Consider the following 27302-nt stretch of genomic DNA (forward strand, 5'->3'; position numbering starts at 1 on the left):
CCAACTTAAAGTTATATACCTCGAAAAAAACACCCGTTAGTTCGTGATGTAACACTCAATATGTGAAGGGTATAAATTTTATTTCCATTGAGTTTTGTTTGTGCATAATAATTATTCAATATTTTTTGGCAAATTAGACTCACATTGTGGTTATATAAATCTCGATGTCTTCCAGTGTCTAATTTAACTTCGTAATTGAACGTGTTGTAGAGTGATAAAAATTTCATTATATATGTTCCTCAATGACACAATGGTTAAGAATTACAACCCTTCTCCCAGTAATGATGCCATGTCGTAAATTTTATAGCTTGCTCTAAATTGTACGGACCTCACAAAATATGTTATTTTCTTAATGGACTTAATAACCGGCTATCGAAATGGACCATCGATGATAATATTATACGTTGTCCTCAACATGTTATTCCTGTAATCGTGTGATGCCTTTGGGTGTTGAATATCGGATTATACACCAAAGTAATAAAATCGATGATTAGAATTCACATGCTTATTTTAGATCGTAAAGAGGTATTCATATGGGTAGAGAATTCGTTATGATATGGTTTGAGGTCATTCCAATATGCGAGGATTTAACGATGACAAAGGAAAGTTCCATTTTATTCATAATGATGGATTATTTGATGAAGCGTATCACTGTTTAAAAATTCTGAGATTCTGATTTGCAACCCTCAGCGTGACAACTTCATGAATTTTGGACGGATACCAGTTAATCATTGCTATTCTCTTAATCTGAATTTCTTGAATTGCGACTTCTTCGATCGAATAATGTAAATGACTTTCATAATAAATGTAGAAACTTGTCACAATTCAAAAGGTTAAGAGTAATGTATTCAAGATTTCTTTCGAATAGGTTTTCACTGCTTTTGAATTCACCACTACGATTTGATCTATTGATTGGAGTATTTTATCTACGTAGATATACTTAAGTTTTTCAATTTGATATTTGAATTTTTCTATTGATGCATTTTGTATGTGCAATACTCTAATAAATAAATCTTTTTAGATCATTTCAATAATATTAAATTTAAATTTTCATAACAATACCATACAGATCTTTCCAATTCACCAATCGCACCAACAATTTAATTACGCGGTTCTAAAGATAATTCCACACTATGTTTTTTTATTTCTTCTTCCTATGCAAAATATCTCGGCACCATAATAATTACTATAAATAGTATAAAAAATATTTTAAGTTGAATCAGTTAAAAATCTTGAAAAGTAAACATATTATGGAGAAAAATTCTTCGAATGGTTGATGATTTTAAGAGATGAGTGCACTTATGATTAAACTTCTTTTTTTAACTCACCCTTGTGGGGAAACGGGGCTCAACTTTGAAATTTCAAATGGAAATCCCTAATTTTATTGCAGATTCATATTTTACGGTAAAAAATACGAAAGTTTTGTACGAACAATTTCTTGAACAATTGAAAGAAAAGAATATTATCGAAATTGATCTCTTTTATTTTGGAATCTAGTAGAAATCTCTGTCAAGCCGTCTATCTTTATGCGCAGAACGTTCTCCATCGTTTTAATGAAAAGACGGAGAATTCAAACTCGATTACAGAGCAATCTGTGACGATTCGTGAAAAATTGTGAAGACAAAACTTTTATATTTTTCCGTATTTTTCGCCGTAAAATACTAATCTGCTATAAAAAACAGAGGTTTCTATTTGAAATTTTACGTACGTAGAATAGACTAAAAAATTTAAAAATACAGGTACTTATTTGAAAATCTTGAGTTTTGATGAATTTGAGTTGTCCGAGTGCATGATTTCCATGAAAACACCTGTACCTGTACATTTTTGGTCCAAATCGCAAACAGTATTATAATACTACGTATTTGCAGAATACGAAAAGACAAACATTTTTTCGAAAAAAGCTTTTCTGCCGAAATATTCAAGAATATGCTAGTCCTCATCGCCACAATTTGTTTCATAAGAATCTCATCAACTCAAGATCCGTTGAGTTTTTACCCAAGGTATGGCATATTGCCGAAATTTTCATTTTCATCAAAAAAGCTATCTATCGATGCAATAATACAGTGGGTGTGCCATTTAAAATAAGGAAGTTGTAGTCTGTTTCCGGTTCAACTGGAAATTGTAGAGATCTAAATATATTTTTTTTGGAAGAAAGATCGTTGTTTCAAACCCCAATATGCATGTTTTCAACTCAAAATTATGATTAGTTTTCCATAAACGTCTATTAGGTCATCCTGGTGATTCACCTTGTATAATAGATACTATTGAAGCTAGGTTTTGTCCGTAAGAAAAGTTGTATACAGTATTATCATAGCGATAGATACTAATGCAATTTCATGCAATAAAAAATTTAATCATTGATAAAATGTTTATGAGCAGGGAAGATTTTTGTTTTTCCATATGAATTCTTGATTTTTTTCTTCAAAAGTCATGGAACGTATTCCTCAGCGAGCTATGGACAGCAGATGGGCGTATATTATTCGATTTTTGAATTCTATACATCCCAAGAATTGAAGATTTTTAGGGAAGTTCCATTTTTTGATGAAATAATAAACCGATGGCACAATAACTTCTAGTCGTTGAAAATAAAAGCATATGATCCTTGCACATGCCTTTTTATTTATATTTATTTTCAATACAACATTATTGCCAGCAAATTTGAGTAAGGAATCTTATATCATTGAGAACGTAGTCAAGTTCATGTGTAAAATCTCACCTGATTCGAATTCGATATATATTCCAAAGAAACTGAAAGAAACTATACCGGCCACCTTTACAGTACACAATTCACACAGTCACAATCGAAAAACAAAGTTCAAGAACATCTTCCAAGGTGCAACACACCGCGTTTAGACTTTAGAGGAGCACTCAATCGGCAGCTTTATCAGGAACACTTTATCCAAGGGAATTGTTAACTTTCAAATTCGTTTTGTGTGATACAGCCGGAGATTGGAGAAAAACAATAACAACTCGGTTCGTGTTTATCTTCGGAACGCAACGATAACTTTTATATTTCCACATATTTTTTCCCGTAGTCACGAAAGCTCGGTTCCCGTGGAAAACTATCGCCTTGAAACGGTCGTAACGAGACGTAAGACGTCCAGAAATGGTATTAACCGAAGGCACTTTTCAGCGGCAGTCCCGATGCACATAAATTTAACGAGCAGTTTTTCAATTCCACTTGATGGGTTTTGGTGAATGAATATGATGTCATTCGGCTACACGTAGCGTGTAATTAAAACTCCGTGGTTTTGATGTTCATAGAATGAGATATAGTAAGATACTAAATTCGAACGAGATCGAGTAACTGGTTATGGGAGTCGCTCTCAGCTGACTGCCGTTATTTCAAAACTTCTCTCTGCCAACGTCCGATTCCTGCGTTTAATAGTGAAAGTGAGATGGTCAGGAAGGAATATTTCGAGAAATGATTGACGAAAGGGAAGATGATGAATTTTAAACTATTTTTCGCTTTTTTGAATAATCAAGTCGTTCGATTTTTCGATCTCATCAATATTCAACACTAATAATTCATGATTGATCAGATTTTCGCAGCTGTACCTTATACAAGGTGATTCGGCAGATTGCTTGGATAATTTAAGGAAGAAAATGTCCATAGCCCCGCAAACGCTATGGTTTCGAGATACAGGGTGTTTCTACTTTTTTACGATTATACGAATTTATCGAATCTTTATGAATCATTGCTACATATCGGCAAAATAAATATCAAATCTAATAATCGATTTATGCATCACAGCTTACCAACTCGATTGTTATGATAATTTGTATTATTCTTGAGTATTTCGAGATAGGTGTTTGATTTTCTCGAAATCGATAGCAGATACGACAAAACAATAAGTTACAAAAAAGTTCAGTATCGAAGCGAAATTTCATCTGCATTTATTTAAATTGCTAGTGTTCCACCCAAAAAAAAAAATTCTGTAGGAAAAAAGCGAGACCTTCTCCAGAAAAAGTAGCACATTGTAGATTTGCATTCGAAATTGGTATATCACATAATGTAAACTCAAATTCGCAGTATAAATGCCAAATTTCAGTCAAATATCTTCTGAAGTGCAGATGCTATCAGAAAAAAAAATCAAGAAAAATAATTAAAATTAAATTGGGAAGAACCATTGAAAAAAAGACTCTCCGCCATTCAGAGCTTTTTAGAAATGACATTTCAGAAAAGAATTGCTTTCTATATGTACAGGGTGGGCAAATTTCGATGTTTCAGCACTACAACTTTTAAACCAGAGGTGATAGATAAAATCTGATACCCCATTCACGGTCTCTTTTTCTGAGAAACTAACGAGAATAGAATTCATATTTGGCCACCATATTTTGTTGTCGAGTTATAAGCGAAAATTGGAAAAATGGCGATATCAAACAAAATGTATATCTCCGTTAATATGATGAAAGAGCTCTGAAATAACATTATACAGGCACTTTTTTACGTAGAATCCAATGGCATGCTCATCTTTCAAAAAGGATATTTGATTACGAAGCTATAACCCGAAGTTATGTTTTTTTTAATGAGAACAGGAGAGAGAAATGAAAGCTTAATTTTTCCTGATTTCAAAAATATATAACATCCTATGGTTTGTAACAATATAAATAATAGAAAATGGTCAAAAACTTTTCTCACCTAATGGCCAGTTGCACCATTTGCTTAAACAATGATTAAAATTTAAACATTGATTACTTTCTGATTTTTCTTAGGAAATCAGAAAGTAATCATTGATTAAAAATTTAAACGTTGATTACTCTATGATTTCTCAAGAGAAATCAGAAATTAATCAATGTTTAAATTTCAATCAATGTTTAGGCAAATGGTGCAACTGGCCCTAAGGGTCTCAATATTTCTATAGTTTCAAATGTTGATGAGCACAGAAAAATAGAGCAAAATTTTATTCCCAACAATTCACTTATAGGCTGTCAAATTCATGTCAGGTATTAATAACTGCAGTCATAACATCTTATATGTTTACATAAAAAATGTCTGCGTAGGTCAATTGTATTGTCTTTTTTTAACATTAAATACTAATTATGTTTTATTCTTCAATAAGAATGAATCAAAGCACTGTATTCACAATAAATCGTGCTGTTTTTTTTTAACAAATTTTTGATTAGGCTCCTGATTTATGATCCGAACGACTGAAGATTCGGAGTTCAAGACAAAAAATGAACATTTTCTACTTCAGAGTCCAACCATTACCATTCGTCGTTGTAAAACAATTAACAGTACTGTGTCTAAAGTGGCGATGAGGCACATTAACCAATCCTACACAGTGCGCAACCGGTTCTTCTTGTACAAGCTCTTTGAATCTTCTAGACTCAAGAGATTCCGCACAGGCCTAGGATTGTCGAGATGAAAAAAAAAACATTAAATATTTGAAACTGCATTAATGCATATCCTGAAATTATTCTAATGATGCGTTCTTGCATATTATACTTCAGTTATTTTCTTTTCATATTTTATTAGCAAAAGTGAATCAAAGTGTGCTCAAGATTTGTTATTACAAAAATAATTGCTTCAATAGTTCTGAAACTAGGGACTACAGTGAAATTCTGATAGGGCCATAAAAAAATCAGTGGAGCAAGTTCTCAAGGTTTCGTTTCTTATCTTGACATCATCCGGTAATAAAGATTAACAGGAATTCGTCAATTTTTGAAATCAGCCTGGAGCTTGTACATTCGATCAGCGACTTTTCTAGCAGAAAGAGAGACCATTGCTCCTAAAGGGTGTTTTTTTAGAGCTATAGAACTTTAAATTGCAATAAAACAACGATGGATTATTCGATTGATATGAATTTTATTTATCCGCAAGATAATCTTGTGGCATTACATTTTAAATATGATTTCTGGCATATGACCGCCACGGCTGGCTCGGATGTAGTCCAATCTGGACGTCCAATTTTCAATGACTTTTTCCAGCATTTGTGGCCGTATATCGGCAATAACACGACGAATGTTGTCTTCCAAATGGTCAAGGGTTTGTGGCTTATCCGCATAGACCAATGACTTCACATAGCCCCAAAGAAAGTAGTCTATCGATGTTAAATCACAAGATCTTGGAGGCCAATTCACAGGTCCAAAACGTGATATTAGGCGGTCACCAAACGTGTCTTTCAATAAATCGATTGTGGCACGAGCTGTGTGACATATTGCGCCGTCTTGTTGGAACCACAGCTCCTGGACATCATGGTTGTTCAATTCAGGAATGAAAAAGTTAGTAATCATGGCTCTATATCGATCACCATTGAATGTAACGTTCAGGCCATCATCGTTTTTGAAGAAGTACGGACCAATGATTCCACCAGCCCATAAAGCGCACCAAACAGTCAGTTTTTCTGGGTGTAACGTTGTTTCGACATACACTTGAGGATTAGCTTCACTGCAAATGCGGCAGTTTTGTTTGTTGACGTAGCCATTCAACCAGAAGTGCCCTTCATCGCTAATGGACGTAGTGCGCGATACGTATTCCGCACAGACCCATTATTTTTGAAATAAAATTGCACTATTTGCAAGCGTTGTTCAGGCGTGAGTCTATTCATGATGAATTGCCAAACCAAACTGAGAATAAATAACTTGACAGCTGTTAAATCGGTCGCCATCTTGAACAGTTATGCCAACTTAAAGTTATATACCTCGAAAAAAACACCTGTTATATACAAAAATGTTCTTATAATGAATTTCATACTCAGTGTTCATCTGTTTGAAATAATAATGATAAGTAACAAAAATAACGTTGCTTCGTTAAACGAAATAGCTTAGGTTTCCCCTCCATTGCAAAACTAAAACTGGCCACAATCTAACAAAACCATCCAGATATATGAGAGCGGAAAAATAAGGATCGTCGAACAATTCTAGCACACCTGATACTACAAAAAACAGATACCAGTGACTTCCACATAAAACGAACGAAAGAAGAAAAAAATTTGCACTTTAATGGCAGCCTAATTGGCAGTTCCAAGATCGTGAAGTACTGTTGCATCTGCGCCATAATGTTATGGCTCACAAAAACTCTATGTAGGATCTTTGAGGCCCAATTTCTCCTCAATAACTTCAGAAGGAAAGCGCAATCATTGTTTCTACACCGACTGAAAAAGTTGCATGGAAGGCTGTTGAATGACGAGCAACGCCTAGATTAGCCAGTTTTTTAGCGATCTATTCAGAATTCATCGAAAAGTAGTTCACGAGTTCAGCAATGTAGCATCAATCGCGAATAAAAAAATCTTTTGGTCCATTCGACACTTTTGTGACAGAACGATAATTAAAATTTTTGTTCGCAACTAATAACAGATTTATCTAGTAGTCGGGTCTCCAGAAATAGCCGAGTCACTGAAGCAATCAACTGTAACATCAATTGGAATTCTGTATAATGGATATTGAATTTGCCAATTGGTTGTGTATCGGTTGACCCAACTTGTCCATGTAATATTTACCAGGGCTGTACTCTGAAATTCTGATGTTCACATTTCCCATTCTAAATCATATATACTGTGTTTTGAGCTTCTCAGACCATTTTCAGAAATAATCCTGAAACACGTCGATTTTTTTATTTTAATTTACCGTATTTTAAAATAATTATCTAATATACAGGGTGAATTACTTTCGAGTAATGACGTCACCATCATATTTTTAAATGGAACACCCCCATTTTGTCTCAATTTTCCGATTACTCTAGCTGAGTTGATTCCAAAAATGTATCACATGTTGATTCCAATTGGTACAGGGTGAAAAAAAAACAATGGTTTTGTGTGTGCTCATAAAGTAACGCGTAACATTCTTTATTAGTTAAATTAACAATATTATCAAAAATACTTATTGTCTAGCGGCAATAAACAAATAATGACATTTCACAAAAAACTAGACGACTATGTTTTTTTTTTAAATTGATAAGAAATAATTTCTTTCATATTCTGTCTGCTAGACCATAAGTACCAAACATGTTTGGAAACAGCTCATTTTTATTAATCTAAAAATGTAACAAACTACAGGGTGTTACATTCAAAGCAATTGCCGCTAGACAATAAGTATTTTTGATGATATTGTTAATTTAACTAATAAAGAATGTTAATTTCTGAGCACACACAATATTGTATTTTTTCCACCCTGTACCAATTGGAATCAACATGTGATAAATTTGTGGAATCAGCTCAGCTAGAGTAATCGGAAAATTGAGACAAAATGGGGGTGTTCCATTTGAAAAAAATGACGGTGACGTCATTACTCGAAAGTATTTCACCCTGTATATTAGATTATTATTTTAAAATACGGTAAATCAAAATAAAAATCGACGTGTTTCAGGATTATTCTTAAAATGGTCTGTTTAGCTAAAAATGACTTTGTTATTTTACGGACACAGTGTATAGCCTGGTATAGTCTATCCAAAGACACTTGGAGGAAGCCAGAATATCTCGATTAGTGAAGGGTTGTCCAAGTTTCCAGAAATTCCTTTGGGGCAAGTGAATTTATTGCCTAAAAATATTTTCAAATACACCCTGGTATTTAGCGGATCGCAGTATCCACTTCGAAGGAACATCTATGGCCAAGCGTTTTAATGGACTAGTTCAAGTGACTTTGGATATACCATACTAGTGATTCTGTTGGATTTTGGTTCAAAATTCTGGGAAATGAATCCTGAACATCATTCGAAGAAGCAAATTCAATCGATTCACTCATTATTATCGATATTTAGTTTCAGTAACATATTTCTTACAGCTTCTTTCCGAAATGCTTCTAACTGCAAAATGCACCTTTTATATATTTTTGATTTCAATAAGTTTCTTCGAAAAAGTTATAGGTTTCAAGAAGAAGTAATCTATGCGATTCAAGTATATTACTGAATCAATTTATTCTGAATATCTGTGTAATTTTTTTCAAAGATTAAAGAATAATTCGAAAGAAATAATTTATCAATTCAAGCAGTCTTCTAGAGGTTAATATAGACCTCATATATACACCGAATTCAGGTACTCTGAAGGCACTCGATTTTTGGTAGATTCAAGAATTTTCTTTCGTTTTGAACTCAGTTCTTGTTTATTCAGAACGATAAATCGAAGCAGATATAACAAATTTGCTACATCCAAAATTGAAACGTAATCCTCCAATTGGTCCAAAATTGTGACATGTCGATGTTTTTGTGGACAACTTCGAATTTCAGAGACGATATTCCTCAGCCATACCCATCATTATTGCAGCGTTCAATTGGCGCCTCAGGTCTAAAGTATTCCCGAATAGTTTTGATTGCGGAAGGTTAAATGTGAACGTTTGTTCAACATAAGATACCGTTAAATTTATCATCTCCGCTCATCAGTTCTTGCAACGTACCTACAATAAATAATATTTTCCTTCGATGGAGATCGTAATTAATAAATTAGCATATGGAGGAATATCTCATGAGGCAAGGAATATAATGACTCATTGTGAGGATTATATGGGCATAAGTTGGATCGTTCTTGATCAATCTGTACAAGTGGTATGAATATGTTCATTATGCAATAATATGAATACGCGAATTGGATATGAATGCATGTATGTAAAAAATGAAGAAGAAAGACTCATAACAGTAGAAATGTGCCAATAATAGAAATGGACAGAGGAAGAATTAGACTTAACGAGATCTCTTTAAGTTCATGAGGAAATTGAAGCCTCATAGATTACCTTCAAACATTATATGATGCAGCCTTCAACAACCAATTTAGTAGAGAGTAGTTCAGAGTTAAGATACTAGGACTGATGTCGACAAGAAGGAAACTTAAATCAGGAGTACCTTAAGGGTCTAAGTCTAAATGAATTACCTACTTTCAATATTTTTTAAAAATTTTTTAGAGACAACGAGCCAGAAATCATACTTTAAAGATGATGCTGCCATATATTGAAGGAGCAAATTGAATTTGAGTTGGATGAAGTCCTGAATTATTTAGAATTATGGATATTGAATCTAAGTCCAATTGGAATAGAAGTAAAGGGTGTTTTTTTTTAGAGCTATAGAACTTTAAATTGCAATAAAACAACGATGGATTATTCGATTGACATGAATTTCATTTATCCGCAAGATAATCTTGTGGCATTACATTTCAAATATGATTTCTGGCATATGACCGCCACGGCTGGCTCGGATGTAGTCCAATCTGGACGACCAATTTTCGATGACTTTTTCCAACATTTGTGACTTATCCGCATAGACCAATGACTTTACATAGCCCCACAGAAAGTAATCTAGCGTTGTTAAATTACAAGATCTTGAAGGCCAATTCACAGGTCTAAAACGTGAAATTAGGCGGTCACCAAACGTGTCTTTCAATAAATCGATTGTGGCACGAGCTGTGTGACATGTTGCGCCGTCTTGTTGGAACCACAGCTCCTGAACATCATGGTTGTTCAATTCAGGAATGGAAAAGTTAGTAATTATGGCTCTATATCGATCACCATTGACTGTAACGTTCTGGCCATCATCGTTTTCGAAGAAGTACGGACCAATGATTCCACCAGCCCATAAAGCGCACCAAACAGTCGATTTTTCTGGATGTGACGGTGTTTCGACATACACTTGAGGATTAGCTTCACTCCAAATGCGGCAGTTTTGTTTGTTGACGTAGCCATTCAACAAGAAGTGCGCTCCATCGCTAAACAAAATAAAATCGACGTAGTGCGCGATACGTATTCCGCACAGAACCATTATTTTCGAAATAAAATTGCATTATTTGCAAGCGTTGTTTAGGCGTATTCATGATGAATTGCCAAACCAAACCGAGAATAAATCACTTGACAGCCGTTGAATCGGGCGCCATCTTGAACAGTAATGCCAACTTAAAGTTATATACCTCGAAAAAAACACCCTATACTTTCGGTTGTGTGAATATATTTGATTTTGTGCCACATAATTGTCATTTTCGAGAAGTGTTGCATGAAGAAAGTCCAAAAACCTTCGAAGACTCTGATGAGGTTCCGTGCCAAACACAAAAGGAGCTTTCTTCATCATTAGTAGTTACCCGCGAAGGGTAACTCTTTATTAATTGAAGCCAAGGGACAAGTGATTAAAATGGATCCCCAAAGAAAATAGTCATGGGGACAGCCCACCGTATTCCCTAGATACTGCACCATCAGATTATTACTTGTTCCGGTCGATGGCACATGATCTGGCTCATCACCACTCATATAAAGACATCTAAAAATGGCTTGGTTCGTTGATAGCCTCAAAAGATGAACACTTTTACCGTAACGATATTCGCGCTCTACCAGAAAGTTTTGGGTAATAATGGGCAATAATGGTACTGCCTCTTAAGATAGAATGATGTGAGTAAAGTGTAGAAACCATAAAATGGTAACTCGTCTCTTTGAATTTCATATTTCTGTTTCATCAGACACCAATTTCAAAACTCCTTAAAAGACTTTTCGTAAATATTCCGGAATTTTTGTGGTAACTTATCCACCACTTTTTTTGCAGATACTCCTATAATAGTTTCATCACATATTTTTGCAATATTTACTTGAAAACAACTTAGGATATACGAGCAATCTTTTGAGAATCTCACAATGGCAAGATGGTTACTTGGTAATCAAATTTAGTTCTGGATGCCATCCAGATTTTTGTATTTCTTGAATTGGAAATCGTTGATAAGTGCATAGTTGGATCATGCCAAAAAACATATTTGCACCTCGCGAATGCTTCATTGCTTTGAACCTACATTGGACTAAAAACGCACCTTAGAATTCAAATGTTACTCTTGTCCATGAAAATTCTCAACCATTTCAATGATGAATAAATCAAGACCAAACAAAGTTGGTTGTCGTCTCTACACAGGAACCAAGTGGATTGATATATGGGGAACCTTGAACGTCATGCAACTGCATCAACTTACCTACCTTGTATGTCATTTATTCTTGATTCAATTCTCTAACTATGGTAAAGTGAGTCGTTAATATAGAAGTTTTTTCTTGATTGAAAATGGTCTTATTCATTATCGCCCACTTCATCTATCCACATATTTATTCCTTCAGACCGAAATCTGGTGGTATTGACAAGCTGTGCGGTACTTCATTTTAAACGTTCCAAATGGCATCAGTCACCATAACCTATAATCTACCACATAATCCGCTGTTACATCAGAGAGAGAGAGAGAGAGACCGGATTTTGGATCAATACATCCTCCGATGGAAACTGCACGTGGTTCCTCCTCACCCACCAAGTTTACGGTACCGTTAATCAAAATTACGAGGTACAAGAGGAGAAGACGAATGCCCCAGGAACGATTTCGATCTCGGTCTCTTCATTGTTGGCGCGGATGAAGTCATAAACTACGGTAGCGACCCGACACACAAGAGATAAATACGTCTATCTTGCCGGTACCGTAAGGTTCACGGTATCTGTTTCTGATTGGAAGATTTTTATCGGTATACCGTCGAACGGCTCCGTTTGTAATCGAATTTGATAAGGATTATGAGTTGGATTGCTTCCTCGTATGAGACAAGTATGCCATCAAGGGGATTCGCTATCTAAGATCGATCTCTAATACGTTATCGAACTAGTATGTACCACTATCTCATCATCCAGCCAAGAGTCGGTTGGTCCAGTTCAACACCTCATCTTTACTGTGACATTCGCAGTATCGGTTCTTCAGACCATACTCCTTGAGGTTAATTACCATCGACTGTTAGGGCCCATTTATGACAATGACATGAAAATATCGTTTGCCAGACTGCCACAACATTATCTTCAGAATTTCTCCTTGAATAGGGTGATTCACTGAAAATAAGCGAAAGTTAAGGGTAGATAGAGGACACTGAGACGGGCCAGAATAACCTCTATTTGAAGGGTCTATAATACTTAATTTTTCCACCAACCAGTGTTCTTTCCAATATTTTTGTCTTCCAAACATTGACCATTTTTCTGTCTTCAGATTTCAATATAACATGGCCAGTCTATTTTAATATGTATACTGTAATGATCGCTGTCATTATTTTAATGGTTAATCAACAACCTTTAGTTTTCTCTTAAGGAACTAGATCAGCAAAAAAGTTTTTGCTCTTTATTTTCGTTTTTCCTACTGTTTATTATGATGACTCCCATTGACAATAAATGAGTTGCATTCTGGAGGAATAATTTCTTTATCTACGGCGCACATACAGCTTCGAGTTAATTTTATCCGTTTCCATTTTTTTTTGCATTGCCACATTGTTTTAATGGAATGATTGTGTAGTCATATGTTTTATACTTTCCCTTAATACACTGATGGGTTGATCCTAAAACTAAAACTAATATATGTCGCTTCTCACTAGTTGCAAAAGGCACCTTCTTAGATCCTTATGTTCTCGAGAGGACACAAATTTCTTCTTTGCGTCTCTTATTTCATTTTTACCATTCTCTTGTGCCGTTGGCTTTGGGGCAAGCTTAACATCTCCTGAACTGTTTCTCTACAGTTGCATAGCGTAGAAAGATCTTGTGATTTAACACCGCTAGACTACTTTCTGTGGGGTTATGTAAAGTCATTGGTCTATGCGGATAAGCCACAAACCCTTGACCATTTGGAAGACAACATTCGCCGTGTTATTGCCGATATACGGCCACAAATTTTGGAAAAAGTAATCAAAAATTGGACGTCCAGATTGGACTACATCCGAGCCAGCCGTGGCGGTCATATGCCAGAAATCATATTTAAAATGTAATGCCACAAGATTATCTTGCGGATAAATAAAATTCATGTCTATCGAATAATCCATCGTTGTTTTATTGCAATTTAAAGTTCTATAGCTCTAAAAAAAAACACCCTTCATATGACGCCAAAACAAAATTACTGATGTGTTAAAATATATGTTTAAGCTTGGATCATGATGTTTTGGATATGTCAAAGCGACCAACACTTACTGCAGAAGCCATTTATAGACAAACAGCGATAACTTGGCTGCTAGGACGTTAAGATTGGATGAACTGATAAAGCTAACTTCAGATAATGTCCAGGACTTGGGATTGCCCATCTCAATGTCTGTTAATAATACCAAAAGTTATGGTTATGAGGCTTTTAAGAAGAATCTCTAATAAAAACTGTTCTATTGATTATGATACCATTTGTAATCAGTACATGATTCTGCGTAAAGAGAAAACAGTGTGTAATAGAAATAGATTAGCGCATGCGATGAGGGGTGCGAAATATGAGCTTCAGAGGTTGATATTAGAAGGTAAGATACGGTGCAGAAGATCGGTGTGCAGAAGACAAAATTCTTGGCTGAAGGATTTAAGAAGATGGTTCGATTGCACCTCCACCGACATTTTTAGGGCAGCTACATCTAGAATTTTGATTGCCAGATGGATCGCCAACCTTTGTAACGTTACAATTGCCCATGAGACTCTAAAGACTAATTTCTAGGGGTGGTTTAGCTCATTTGGCAACAAAACTCCTACCCAGGTTTTTACAAATTTAATAAAATTAAAGTATACAATGATTGATCCTTTTCACTCTAAACAAATAATGAAATAGAAACTTAACTTAAATCGGTTTTAAATGAGATACTCTGCTATTAGGATGGAACCTCTTCTGTAAATTATCTTCAGCCTTCTGAACACCAGTTCTTATCAGGAAGCTATAGTTTCTGTTGTTCCAATCCCACGGGAGGTTTTCTTTGTTCCAATCCCACGGTAAGTGCGAGAATCCCGACACAATTCTCGCCGATAAATCAGATTCCAAATCTCAAATTGAATTAATAATGACTGAAATCTAAATCTTAGGTACGTATTCTTGCTGAAGTCTCAATAATCATTGAAAATCTTTCAGAAGATTCTCTCTAGATCCGCTCATCTGCGTTCCGAACGATGGTACACGATATGATACGATTAATTGACAAATTACCGCGTCTTCGGAAATTCCAGTAGCGTAACATGGAATGAAGCGTGCAAAATCGTTGCACCTTCTTTAGGAGACGGCGTACGCCAGTAGGTAAAATCACTTTTGGAGGATTGAGGAACGAAATAAGCTGAATGCCTCAGATTACCCGATTATGCTTTGGACGCTCATCAACATCTTTGCTGGGCGATCCAAATGCTGAGCATATTAGAGTTATTGAGAATATTTGTGTGGAGAAACGCTTCTGAGGGAGTAAAATATGATAATATGGGTTGGGCAACCACATTTTTTCTGGCGCCCAACGTGGGGCGTCTGAATGGAAAGTTGCAAATCCTTTGGTGCGTTTCTCTAATCACAACCAGCATAATAATTGACGCACACCCCGGTGGGCATAGAACAAACAACACATAAATTCCATCGATTATTCCCGTCTCTACATCTCTCGGCCCAGTTAATGAAGACCTAAAAGAGGGGGGGGGGAATCGAACAAACCGTCGAATTGATATCGGTTAATTAATATTTATGCGGAGATAGGGAGAACGCCAAGAACTGATTTACGTCCCGATCGGCCAGATAGGAATGAATTACGACATGGCTACCGTAAACCAGAATCCGAACAATTACCAGCAGCCGCAGCAGTAAAGAATCTCGGTCGCAATTAGGAGTAATTGCAGCGACCTTGGTACGCATTTCTCCGGAGCGCATCGCAGCAGGCCGTGCTCTCCTCGTATCGCGATGCGTTCGACGAGAAACGAGCAGATTTGCATCGTGCAGTGTGCGCGTTTTTTTTCTTCTTCCTTCTTCTTCTTCTCGACTGGCGTATGAAGGTCAGTAGAAGGGATTCGGTAATGACGGCTGGTCGTTCCAGTTCCGAAATTTGATGGTAACGATTTGAGATGATACGTGCCAGAGATGGATGGGAGCATAAAGAAGAACTGGAACATGGAAGGTGGTTAACTGATAAGTGATGTCACCCAATGTTGCCAAGCTTCAAATTATGCGTGTCAAAATAAACACACAAACATAACATAGAGTCTGGATCGAGATATTGAAGGTAAGGTGGCATACATTCGTTGTTGCTTTCATGTATTGATAAAACACTGTTTATTATAGAAGAAATATTGTGCAAGCAAAGCAATGCTCGATAAGTGTTATTCAGACTCTGCTCCATCGACTACATTGGTTAAAAGCTTGAATTTGAATTTGGCTGTAATGAAGGAGAGATTGCTAAGATTGAAACCTATTTCGAAAACATCTTCCTAAAGAAACATTATTCAGAAGTTGAAGGAGCATTGATGTACATGATACCTCCTGAAGAGCGAGTGAATTTTCTAACCCTCAGAGTAATAAAAATAGAAAGAGGGAGCATATGAAATTTTCAGTAAGCAAATTTTGTCCTCAACATTAACTATCAAATTGGACATGAAGCGCGCGGAAATAAAAACATATCAGTGATACGATATTTCGCTCAATTCGCGAGTTTCTCCACAAAGAACGCACTAGAAGAGCAAAAGTTTCTAAACCTTGGATTTCAGCGGGTAGATATAGAAAATAATGAATATGCTGCTTATAATAAATTCGATAATTAGGAAAAATATCGAAATCCAAATATTCAAATTTGTATATTCAAACGGGAATTACTCAAATGAATATATATCATTTCATATAATATAAATTTATAACGATATAGTAAAATTGTGGATTTGAAAATATGTATATCACAATTCGACAACATATTCTAACCCTTTGGGGACATATAAAAATTGCGTATACTTCTGCTTTCTATGCTCATTACTCTATGTTTAAACCTATTTCTTATTGACTGTTAGTTTCTGTGTATTTCAAACAAAAAACTGAGCATTTAGATCTCTTCTTGAACAACCGTATTCATTAACAAAAACTATTTTAAAGTTCTAACGCAAAAATTTTCCGTTGAGAGCCCTCACTTTCTAATATGAAGAAGGGCTCAAACATAAGATGATTTTCTTCCATTAAAATGAGACATTCATTCATTACAAATTCAATTGAATATCAGAATATCGACAAACTAAAATAGGTAGGTATATTTTATCTTATCGACAATAAAAAAAAAGGCTTGTGAAGTCATGATTTAGGTGAAATTTCATGAAAGTATGAAGAGCATCTATGTATTTCACTTTACTATATTGTTATAAAAAGCTTTTTTCGGTAAAATTTTGGTTCAATACTGAAATTTCAGCTCTACCAAATGCTGCTTGCGCATGCATGTGGAAAGACAAGAAATGGTAGTATCACGGCTATTGGCGAAGTATATTTCATCAAAATTATTTTATATGGCAAGATGAGGAAAATCATATTATGTACTTCGAATGAATTAAACCGAAATCTCAAATGTATAATAAAAAGTACCTTTGCTTTTCAATTTTTGAAATTGACGAATAGAAATATCTCTTCAGGGAATAGAAAAAACGAAATAACATTAATGAAAATGAGAACGTAAACAGAATTTTCAGTATGTATTTTCATCTGGTGGAAAATATCCTAGTAAATCGTACTATCCCTCGTACTATCCATGATATATAATTGAGATCTAACATACCTATATCGCTATATCCATACATCTCGATTACGTGTATCCAAACATAATAACTCGATTCATTTTTGTTCTCTTTATTGATAGTAACTGACTTATGCACTTCCACAATCTCACAAACTTCAAATGCACCAACTATCTTGCAATTATGACGGTAAATATCGTTTTAAACGAAGTAGACAATTCCACGTGGAAGTTAAAAGTGTTTTCCTTATCTTATTAGACGTCGTTCACTTCAAATAACATGAGTTATATTTTGTCAGAAATCCGATCGAGAAACGTGACATTGCTAGTCACGTTGGTTAAATCTCGTGGAAAAAAAAAACAACTGTTCTTGTGAAGTGTGAAAGTTATTGGAATTGTTACTTTGATATTGAAGTTTGGAAAAAACATTATAGGTTGAGTTGCCATCAGTATTCAGCATTAAATTAGGAAACACATCGAAAAATAACAGGAGACCTCAAGTCTGTAGAAGTAGAACTAAACGAGAAAAAAAAAACAAATCAGGAAGTGGATATATAAAATTCATTTTCGGCGTAATGTATTATGAGTTGTTGAAACCGAATGAAATAATCGAACGCAATTGATGCGTTTGAGCAAAGCGTTGAAAGACAAACGGTCGCAATAAAACGAGAGACATGATAAAGTGTCATACAGTATGACAATGCTCAACCCCATATTGCGAAAGTGGTCAAGACATACGTTGAAATGGGAAGTCCTACCTCACCCGCCGTATTCTTCAGACGTTGCTTCCTCAGATTATCACTTGTTTCGATTAATGGCACATGATCTGGCCGACCAGCCCTTCTGATCTTATGAAGAAGTGAAAAATTGGATCGATTCGTGGATCGCTTCAAAAGATGACCAGTTTTTTCAACGCGGGATTCGTACGCTGTCCGGACGATGGCAAAAAGTAGTGGCCAGCGACGGACAATAGTTTGAATCATAAATGTAAAGGGTGTTTTTTTAGAGCTATAGAACTTTAAATTGCAATAAAACAACGATGGATTATTCGATTGACATGAATTTTATTTATCCGCAAGATAATCTTGTGGCATTACATTCTAAATATGATTTCTGGCATATGACAGCCACGGCTGGCTCGGATGTAGTCCAATCTGGACGTCCAATTTTCGATGACTAACTGGTTCCAACATTTGTGGCCGTATATCGGCAATAACACGGCTAATGTTGTCTTCCAAATGGTCAAGGGTTTGTGGCTTATCCGCATAGACCAATGAATTTACATAGCCCCACAGAAAGTAGTCTAGCGGTGTTAAATCACAAGATCTTGGAGGCCAATTCACAGGTCCAAAACGTGAAATTAGGCGGTCATCAAACGTGTCTTTCAATAAATCGATTGTGGCACGAGCTGTGTGACATGTTGCGCCGTCTTGTTAGAACCACAGCTCCTGGACATCATGGTTGTTCAATTCAGGAATAAAAAAATTAGTAATCATGGCTCCATACCCATCACCATTGACTGTAACGTTTTGGCCATCATCGTTTTTGAAGAAGTACGGACCAATGATTCCACCAGCCCATAAAGCGCACCAAATAGTCAGTGTTTTTCTGGATGTAACGGTATTTCGACATACACTTGAGAATTAGCTTCACTCCAAATGCGGCAGTTCTGTTAGTTGACGTAGCCATTCAACCAGAAGTGCGCTTCATCGCTAAACAAAATAAAATGGACGTAGTGCGCGATACGTATTCCGCACAGAACCATTATTTTCGAAATAAAATTTCACTATTTGCAAGCGTTGTTCGAGCGTGAGTCTCTTCATGATGAATTGCCAAACCAAACTGAGAATAAATCACTCGACAGCTGTCAAATCGGTCACCATATTGAACAGTAATGCCAACTTAAAGTTATATACCTCGAAAAAAAACACCCGTTAGTATATTTGTGGGAAACACACTGTATGGGTTCAGTAGTTTTTGCTCGCCGAATGCCGAGAATGTCTTCTTGCAACATGTTTTTTTTAATTTCTTTTGGAGAAGGGATTGTAGTTCGAAGTCATAATCATTGGTTTTGGTTTGGGTACGGTCGTAAAAAAGCATTCGACTCGTAGTTATAAAAATGCGGCTGAAAGCTTCAGACGGCGGCATTTTCAATGACTTTTCATGGGTCATCAGACAAGAAGATGTTGGAATAGCGAAGGAAGTTCTGAGAACTTGGCACAATAACTCACCGGTCTGAAATATGAGGATATTATTACTGGATTTACGAAATGGATCGTAAAAGGCTGGTGCAAAATGAACTACAATGAATATGCCTTCATAACTCCCAAACAAATGGACACAAAAGGACTGAATAAGTAGGCGGTTAAATCTTATGCACTTTCCGACACAGAACAGCTCAATCGACAGATGGTAATTGTCTGAAGTGATTGTAATAATTTCGAAATTTATTTTTTACTTACTGTTGGAAAGTTCATAATCTGTTGTTACTCCATATTTAACTGGCTTCTTCATCTGAAAAGAAAGTCAGAATTAGTCAATTTGTGACGTTACAATTGCATTATATCGCAATCCTTTGACATTCACAATGAATTACTTAAATCAGCCTTCTTGAGCAGATAATCTTCACCCTTTAAAATGCTTCAATTCGCTTTCACAGATATATTCTTAGTTTCAACGGTGTTTTTGTTTGAATCGATCAACTATAATTCTATTAAATTGGGATAATGAAACACCGGATTTCTTAACTAATATATTGAATTTGGTGTACAAGTTATGTGTTTACAAGGTAACAGCTACGAGCGTACTAGTATATGGTACTTCAATTTCCTGGGGATGTTAAGCATCACTTTGGATTTTGCATACCAAAGCGCAATCCAAGTCCCTGATTGGTCCACGTCTTCGTTCCTTGCCCTTAGATGTCACTTCAGGATGACCATATGTAGCGCCGATGTGGCGCCAAGGATGTTCCTGTTCTATTTTTAGCCCTCGCTGTACCTGCTGGGGTTGGTTTCTCGACCTAAATGCGTCTTTCTGAATATTCAACTGCCCGTAAAGTTTGCGTGAAATTCACTTGACGCAACAAACGGTGATATATTTCAGCAACAATGGTTGTTCCGATGTAAACGTTATTAAAGCATGTATCTTCACATAATGTAAAATTGTTCATGAATATTTTGGAAACCAAAAATTGAGCCGAATATCTGACAGGACAGCTTTAACTAAGTCTGCTAGTTATAATATTGAAGTGCGTGTCAAAAAGAATATATATTTTATGAATTACCTGATTTGAAATCCGGATGTGACTATAAGAAAAAGCATATCTCCGCTTCATTGAAATCTGTACAAGAAGAATGGCTAGAAACAATGGTCATGGAAAATATGTTGTGTAGTGAAACAATAATCAGAGGTGTTATTATTTAAAGATTATGTAAATCAAACTGCGAGTAGAAAGTGGGAATCTTCATTCACAGTCTTCTGATATAATTTATGGTTATTAGCGCTTAAACACGCTGTGGCTTGGAAAATAGGTAGAAAACCATTATTTTTCAATTATAAGTGTGGCGGAGACGTTGTAGATTAATTTCAGTTATGATGTTTCGCAGTGGAATTAGAGGTGGAGGTATGAATTGCATCTGAACGATTTTTAAATGGATTCAAATGTCGAAAAAATTTAATTTTAATGCGAAAACTCATTTCTTTTGAAATTCACCCTCAAACTCGTGATAGATAATTTGAATATTCATTTGATGAATAGGTAACCAAATGAACCAATACACTCTTGATGGGATAATATGAGACTATGTCATTCGATGAAATCCACTGGTTTTCTCTAAAACAGCAATTAAGGATAGAAAAAGGAATTTTTCAAAATTTGAATCACCTACTCTTGAAGAGAGTGTATTATTGCGGAAGGCGATATAAAAAATTTGGATGAATTATGAATATTCTCTATTTAATTGACAATGTTCGGAGGGGCTACTTTTCACATTGAATTATGTCAAATTGTGTGCAAAATAATGGCATTGCACAAGAAAATGTGTTGCATCATTCAAAGGCCAGTTGCACTAGAATGAATTGCAATATTTTCTCGACTTTCCACTTTTCAATTTTGAATGTTTTTTGTGAAATCTTTTGAAAGGTTAGAAGTAGTTTGGTTCAATTTTGAGGTAGGAAATTCTGGATTGGCAATTTTGCAATTATTATTGCTAGTTCCTTATGTAGGCTGACTCATTAAAGATAAGCATGGAATAAAAGATTAGAAAAAAACACAGTGACGCGAATACATTCAATACTTGTGAATTTGTGGCGATTTCTTCAAAGAACGTGATCGGAAATTAAGATTTCTAAACACGATATTTTCCTCTTTCGATAACGTGAAGTAATTCTAATTGGTGGAAAAAGTAGAAATCAATTTCTTGCAATTTTTACAACAATACAGATTCCTTTTTATCAACGCCTGAACCTAATTCGAAATCGACAAACGAAAGTGTAACATGTCCAGCAGTAATCGTTGAAAGAACTCAAATTCTTACATTCGCAATGATTCACATCACTCAGCAGTCGATCAGGATACAATCAATAATTTTCACTTTTCAATTTTGAATGTTTTTTTGTGAATTCTTTTAATAGGTGAGAAGTAGTTTGGTTTGAATTTGAGGTAAGAAATTCTGGATTGGCAATTTTGCTATTATTATTGCTAGTTCCTTGTGTAGGTTTACACATTTAAGATTAGCATGGAAAAAAAGATTGGAAAGAAACACTGTGATGCGGATACATTCAATACTTTTGTAAAATTTGCGGCGAAATTATCAGAAATTGAGATTTCTAAACGCGATATTTTCCTCTTTCGATAACGTAAAGTAATTACAATGGACTAGTTTTCATTATTTTTTGTTAAGGATTAATTCTAAAAATTTAAGTAAAATGAAACAAAAATGTGGACGAATCATTGAAATATCTTTAGAAATGAAAAAGTTATGGGACTTTGAAGTTGCGCTTGGAAGAATAATTTCATAATCTAGTGTGTGACGTCACGCCACTTACACGAGGCGACTGGTATTCGCAGAGTGCTTACGAATTCATTGGTGTACATTCACTTGTGCCGTTCGTGTCGTGTTTTGTTCGTTACACGATGGCTGAAATAAAAAAAAAAAATCCTACAAATATTGTATTGTGCCTATGTGTGCAAGCACGACAATTAAAAACCCCAATAAATTGTTTTTCATGTACCAAATGACATGAATCAAAGGAAGAAGTGGCGCAAATTAATTAGGCGTGACTTAATTGGACCTAAAACTACTTCATATGTGTGTGAAGATCATTTTGATGTAAATATCTATCAGTACTGGCTGTCTATTTCTGATAATAAAATACTGAGGTGTAAGTTGGTTTGCAATAAGTTATTGAGTAAAAATAACTTTGTCCTTTCACGAAGCGTTCTTCCATTATGGTGACATAAAAACAAAACTCGAGTTAAAACTACGCTGTACAACTACAAACGGCGCGAGAGCCTTGGCGCGGCTAAGTATTTAAACGTAATTTATGGTGTAGCGATCACAGGCAAGTGGCGTGACGTCACACACGAGTCGGAGACCAAAGACGTTCCGCGCTAAAATACGTAAATTTAAATAATCTATTTCTCAGTCATTTATTGATGGATTTTCAAAATTTTTTCACTGATTTATCAGTTTTGCTCTATATTTTAATTATATCGTGTCAAATATAGTATTATCAACATCACTTAACTAGTCCATTGGTGGAAAAAGTAGAAATGAATTTCTTGCAATTTTTACAACAATACTCATCCGAAATCGACAAACGAAAGTGTAACATGTCGAGCAGTAATCGTTGAAAGAACTCTATATCCTTACCTTCGCAGCGATTCATATCAGTCGGCAGTCGATCAGGTACACAATAAATAATACCGGAGCAGCATATTGTGGCAGTATGATGGCGAACAAGGGAACAACCGTGAAAACGATTTTCTTTACAGTTCCGACAAACAATTCGCTACCGGCCGGCTAATTGAATACTCTGGGTTCTTGCCTCGGTGAAATTTCGTATTTTTAACCTTGTTACCGTAATCGGAGTCCGAATTAAAATTCCTCCGCCTCCGGGTAATGGGATTAACGAATTTCTGCTCGATAACGAAAACATTCCTTTCAATGTCACGTTCGTACTTTGACTCTTTCGGGTGTATCTCGTAACATCCATTAGCTTGACTTGTGTAAGATTACTCATAATTTGCATGGTGGATCGAGGAAACGGTACGGTATGTATATGACGTTCAACAACCGTGTCATATCCGATAGACGAATGGTCGTGCCTAATCCAAGGTATCTTCTACCTGACGGGATCGATGAAAGAATTATCTACACCCACAATTTTTTTTATGATAGTATAACTGAAATTGTGCGATAACTTATTTCCTGTTTATCCTCAGTTTTTTCTTCAATTTTATACTAGTTTAGCAGACTTCGGCTTATGGCATTGATGGTACAATTCATTTCGAAAATATGGAGAACACGTAACAATCATTCAACTCTAGGGTGTCTTTGTTCTGCACTTTTATTTTAACAGTAGATTCTTGAGGTCAAAAGGAATACTTTTTCTGTTGTCATTTTTTCCGATTCAGCCTGGATGGAAAGATATAGGCATTTTAAATGAGATATACCAACCCTTGAAAACCTGAACACTTAAGTTTTTCCAATCGTAAGATATACCGATTTAACCTTAGAAATGAGCAACTATATTGGAAAAACTACTTTTTCCATTCCATACGATGAATGAATTAGTATTCATACAATAAATGAGATATTGAGATTTCGTTGGAGATGAATATTCTTCTCTTGATTCGTTTTTCATTTTCGATAATAATAAAGAATTCTGCATGCAGCCACCCATATTAGCCCTAATATTCATCTCCAATAATTTATTATCGTTGTTATTTCAATTCGTACAAAAGTTACCCATTTAACTCTTCATTTTCAGAACGTTCAATTTCGAAGATTGCCAAGTTGAAGAATACCGATCACTTCAATGAAAAAAATTCCCTTCAGACTAATGAATCATTGTTTGTATATATACGGGTGTCCCAAGGTGAGTGGCCTATTAGATTATTATGGAAACTATTGATGGTAAAGATTTCAAATTTTGTGGATAGATATTTGGCCATGTAAGGTACATTTTTAAAATAATTTCACATTTCCAGTGTTGCCGGATGTACGACAATTTGGCAACAACTTTGTTATTTTGAATGGGACATCAGGTATTTCTATTTTTTTTATGATACTCCATAAAATATTAAATCTATTCACTTTTACTCTTCCATCCCTATCTTTAACGGTTTTTGAGTTATTAATTATTTTTCGAAATTTTAGATCAAATTAGCGTATTACGAAAATGACTCTAGTTCGCTCAATATTTGAGATTCAAGTCAGAAATTTTGCAAGTCGTTAGATATTGATCTGATCTGTGTCACTGCTTTTGAATTATGGTTGTCAATAATATAGGACGGACCAAAAAAAATCATCATTTGCCAAGTTACAAAATTGTAAAAAAGTCTATTTTTTCAAATTAGACACCTAGTATATTTTTCAATTTTTGGAATCAGTACAACACACTCTACAATTTTTCTATTCACGTCCCTATACCTATCTCAACTGGATTCCGAGTTATATGCGTTATATGTGTATATCTTTCTTGACCCATTATTTATAGAAAAACCTCGGAACAAAACACCTGTTACGCAATAATTGTTTATTTCGACATTTATGGATTGAACTGATTCATTGATATATCGATCTATGAACGACATAGAGAAAATAAGAATACAAAAGAAATTAACGCTTATTGAATCAATGAGAAATCTAATAAACGCATATAACTCGGAATCCAGTTGAGATAGGTATAGGGACGTGAATAGAAAAATTGTAGAGTGTGTTGTACTGATTCCAAAAATTGAAAAATATACTAGGTGTCTAATTTGAAAAAATAGACTTTTTTACAATTTTGTAACTTGGCAAATGATTATTTTTTTTGGTCCGTCCTGTATTATTGACAACCATAATTCAAAAGCAGTGACACAGATCAGATCAATATCTGACGACTTGCAAAATTTCTGACTTAAATCTCAAATATTGAGCGAACTAGAGTCATTTTCGTAATACGCTAATTTGATCTAAAATTTCGAAAAATAATTAATAACTCAAAAACCGTTAAAGATAGGGATGGAAGAGTAATAAGTGAATAGATTTAATATTTTATGGAGTATCATAAAAAAAATAGAAATACCTGATGTCCCATTCAAAATAACAAAGTTGTTGCCAAATTGTCGTACATCCGGCAACACTGGAAATGTGAAATTTTTTTAAAAATGTACCTTACATGGCCAAATATCTATCCTCAAAATTTGAAATCTTTACCATCAATAGTTTCCATAATAATCTAATAGGCCACTCACCTTGGGACACCCGATATATACCTTAGAATTTAGAATAATCTATATTCTATCTGTGAGATATTTGCACTGTGTATGTTTTAAGGTTATATTATTATTTTATGTATGTAAGTATGTTATTTAAAAAAAATCATCGACAATTTTAAGAAATCCAACAAAATATTGAAGTTCCACATATAATTTCAAGGAATTTGAGATAATTGAGGATTACAGTCTAAAAAAATTGTTTGAATACAAAACAAATTACCTACTTTGTAGTGTTTCAGGTGTCCCAAATTCGTTTTTTAGTGAGGGGATATCAGAATCACTATCTAGGAAAAAATGAAAAAGTTATGAAAAATTTTCATAACTTCTTCATTATTGACAATAAACATGAAACGAAAACATTCTGCAGGCACATTTTCTGAAAGGTAAGTCTTTAACTTCCTTCTATTATATATAGGATGTTCCTAAATTGGAGTTATAAAGGGAAATTAGTGATTCCTTGGGTAATTTCAAGAAAGAAAATCCTATAAACATATGCCTGCAAACAATTTTTTTTCGAGATATAGGGGGTTTTTTGTAGTCCTACTTTTTTGTGATGATAACACTAGTTTATCGAATCTTTATTAATCTTTGATACAAATTGGGCACATAAAATAACTCATAATTAATTCATTCATGACAGATCACTTAAATGATCTTTATGATAATTCGGATCTTCCAGTTGATACTAAAGAATTGTTTGACATTTTTTTCTCCAAATCGATAGCAAATACGACAAAACTATAAAAAAACAAAAACCATACTACTGGATAAAATTTTCATTTTTCATTATTCTAAACTATCTGTGGTCCACCAAAAATAAAGTTTTGGGGGAAAGAAGCGAGACCTCTTCCAGAATGAAATATCACCTTGTAGATTTGCTTTCAAAATTAGTATATCACATGATCCATATATATATACCAAATTTAAGTTGAATATATTATGAGGAGAAAGTGCTATGAGAAAAATTATTGAGAGAAAAAATCAAACTTTAACAGCCTGTATCTCGAAAACAAAGTTTTTGCGGCCCCATGGTAAATTTTTTTTTCCTAAAATAATCCCAGGAATCTGTCATTTTTGTTTTTACCTATGTACTCTGTATTCTATTATGGGAGGGAAAATATAAGTAAAATCTGCTGTTCTTGGAGTTTTCAGGGTAGGTTCAAATCTAGTATGCTTCAGTTAAGTTCGTTAATGAGTAGAATCTGACTAGAGGCTCCATAAATATTGTCCTTCAACATTTTGTTTGGTTGATAATCCAAAAATTGAATATTCGATCGAAATGAAGTGTTGTATATAGATGTGAAATAACGATTTCAAGATTCTGTATTATTCACGTCCATGTTTGAAATTGAGCAATTTATCACAGGAATTTGGACAGAAATAATAAATAATCAACTATGTTTTTGCTAAATTTAATTCTGATCGCGCTACCAGAGAA

At 34.8% G+C, this 27302-nt stretch overlaps 1 protein-coding gene across 4 annotated transcripts in view; it reads right to left on the reverse strand.

Moving 5' to 3' along the window:
* Positions 1–27302, reverse strand: part of LOC123673545 (protein Shroom) — a 280176-nt gene that overhangs the window by 109509 nt on the left and 143365 nt on the right. For 3 of the 4 annotated variants that reach the window (XM_045608097.1, XM_045608098.1, XM_045608100.1), the window contains one exon: positions 19839–19890. The gene's annotated coding sequence lies outside the window, so the exon portion shown is untranslated. Of the gene's footprint in view, positions 1–2716; positions 3219–19838; positions 19891–27302 lie in introns of those variants that run through there. The other variant, XM_045608101.1, reaches the window with a different exon arrangement.

Source organism: Harmonia axyridis, chromosome 2 (genome assembly GCF_914767665.1).
Source record: "Harmonia axyridis chromosome 2, icHarAxyr1.1, whole genome shotgun sequence".
Classification (NCBI taxonomy): domain Eukaryota; kingdom Metazoa; phylum Arthropoda; class Insecta; order Coleoptera; family Coccinellidae; genus Harmonia; species Harmonia axyridis.